The sequence below is a fragment of the Pomacea canaliculata genome, linkage group LG3 (assembly GCF_003073045.1).
Source record: "Pomacea canaliculata isolate SZHN2017 linkage group LG3, ASM307304v1, whole genome shotgun sequence".
Classification (NCBI taxonomy): domain Eukaryota; kingdom Metazoa; phylum Mollusca; class Gastropoda; order Architaenioglossa; family Ampullariidae; genus Pomacea; species Pomacea canaliculata.
This window is the reverse complement of record NC_037592.1, coordinates 36,649,302-36,652,118: the sequence shown is the minus strand read 5'-3', so window position 1 is coordinate 36,652,118 and position 2,817 is coordinate 36,649,302.

Sequence of the window (2,817 nt, the reverse complement as noted above, 5' to 3'; positions counted from 1 at the left end):
TCCTGTCTGGAGAATGGATTTCAAGCAGACGCCCTTTGTGTTGCGTCTCTGGTTGGAGTAACTATACCGCATATGTAGTCAAGATGTATCGAAAGGCATATTTATGTTAAATTTACTGTTCCCTACTCCTCTTCGTATGTTTTATTTACTAATGCATCGCATGCCGTTTCTTCGGGGGAGGGGAGGTTAACACCTGTCATCAATACTGTCCTGGATTCACCTCTCGTCTCGGGTACGCTTTCTCTGCATGTGGCATCTGTTTACAGGGCTGGCTGCCCTACCGTGATATAGCCTTAGTTGCTGGCTCGCCATAAAACACAATCCACCCCACCCTTGTTTCTTCAGGGACCGAGATCTCCGGCCATACACACACGCTGAACAAAAAAGAAAGGCTAAAGAAGGTCCAACGTATGAATTTAATATTTAGCAGTTGTTTTTTTTTTAAACTGTAAATATGTAGTCTTCGTCCAGTGCAGAGGCGAGTAGTGGGGAACGGTCAGAAAGAAAAAAAAAATGTTTGTGCGTACGACTGTGTATGCTGGGCAATAATTGCTTCCGACTAAATATCCATGACTAGTGTTGAAAGTTATTTCCCATGGTTGCTGTTTGATGCAGTCGGGCAGAAGTAGCTATATAGCTTTTGGGTAGTAGACATTGTAACGTTTTGCAACATACTTTTGGCGGCAGCAATCAGTGGGTATGTTCATTACTCAGCAAATAATAATAATAAATCGGTGAAGAACAATGAATAAAACAAACTAGAGAAGAGGGGTGACAGAATGGTATTGACACATACAAAATAAGAAAAGCTTACTAGATATAGCAGAAGAGAGGGGAACAGAAAAACATATAGCATACAGAAAGAATATGGCTCAGTCTGTATCACTATCATCAAAAACATAGCCAATAGAAATGGACTACCTTTTTGTAGGTTTACCAATAATGAAAGTCTCAAATGTCAAAAGTTTTAAGTGACTTAGATGTGTTGTGTTTTTTTAAAAAACGGTAAATTGAGGACATGCATCATTTCATTTTTTTGAAAGTCTGAAGCTTAGTTAGCAGATGACCTTTCCACATTAACCTCTTGAAATAGGCCTTAGCAAACATTTTACTTTCATCATCGCATGTTGACATAGATGCAAGAGCTCATTTAAGTTGTATGGTCTGTCATGTGTTTGGTTGATTGACTTTAAGCACACACACTCACATCACTTAAGAAAAATGTTTAGAAATGTCAGAATTATAGATAAATACCATTTTATTTCATTGCCACAATCATTTAATGCCTTGTTCAGAAAATCACTTTTGGCTAGTCATAAAAACATATAAAACATGTTTAAATAGATGTTTAAGTCTGACTTTCAATAAGATTCTCATTTTAGGTGAACAAATCAAAGATGAATGGATGAATGAATGACCTAACAGTTGAACAAATTATTTAAATCAGTATGTCTTTCTATAGATTTTAATTGATCTAGAAAATATAAGATGAATACCTAAAATAGCTAAGCTAAAGTATACCTAAAAAATATTTAGATAAGTTTTGTCATGAATCGGATCATCTGGAATAAGTGCAAGATCATATCTTCACACAATATTGGAATGAGCAGGTAGATCCCTCCAGTTTGATCGAATGATTTCTGTAAACATATCTTATTTGAATAAATCACAGCAAACATTCTGGAAGTAGAAATGTCCAGGCTTGGAGCAATGTACATAATGGAGGAATATGTGATGATGGTACAGCGGGGAGAAAAACTTTTAAGATATCATTTTCTTATTTAGTGATTTGAACAATGAATTTAAAAATATAACATTTATTTCTTCACAAGAGAAATGAAAGTCTACCCTGATATGTTTGCTCTTAAAATATGACAAAAGTTGAACACAGTTTGTATAGTCATACATCTCAAGTGTGCACACATACATGCATTCTCTCTCACACAGGCGCATATACACACTCTCTCTCTCTCCCTTCTCCTCTCATCTATACATACACCTTTCTGACTCATTTTTTCTTCTGTGATTTTTAGAAATAGTAATTTTGCAATTAATTAGTTCTATCAAGGAAATCTTTAGAGTGTGATATGTTTTTTGCATATTGCAGTCATGTACTTTTTGCAGTATGATTAGTTATATAAAGAACTGCACTGCACATGATTGTAAATAAATACCATGTATACCAGTGGTTCTGAAAGTATTTCGGACCGCGGACCACTTTACTTAAGTAAAAAATATGGCGGACCACCAAGGCCTAAAAATCACTTTGTACTATGAATTTCAAATTTAAATTGCAGCATTTGTTTCATTACAATTCAAAACTAAATGTCCTTTTGTGACAGTAGTATAGTAATAAGTTCACATAAAACTACTTATACCTTATTCTTTGCCATTAAAATGTTAATGCGAGGAATGCATCACTTTAAACATCACCTTGCTGACATATGACGACTGTCAGCCGCGGACCACCTGACTTATGCCCACGGACCACTAGTGGTCCGCGGACCACACTTTGAGAACCACTGATGTATACAACTGAACTCTGTTGAACCCACCCTACCCACAATGCCCTTGTCTTTTATCATTGCATCCTTCCAACTTGCCAACATCAAAAGGAACAAACATATTTGTCACCTCTGTCACTCAGTGCATCCATCTATCTGTGTGTCTATGTGCCTTTCTTTCTCTCTTTTTGCTCTCAAAGATTTCCTTGGAAAGGCATTGATACGTATGTTTTAAAAAAAAAAGCTTTGGGTCAGACATTCATGCTTCATATTTCTAAAACACAAACTAAAAAACCTGCAGGAAGACACTGTA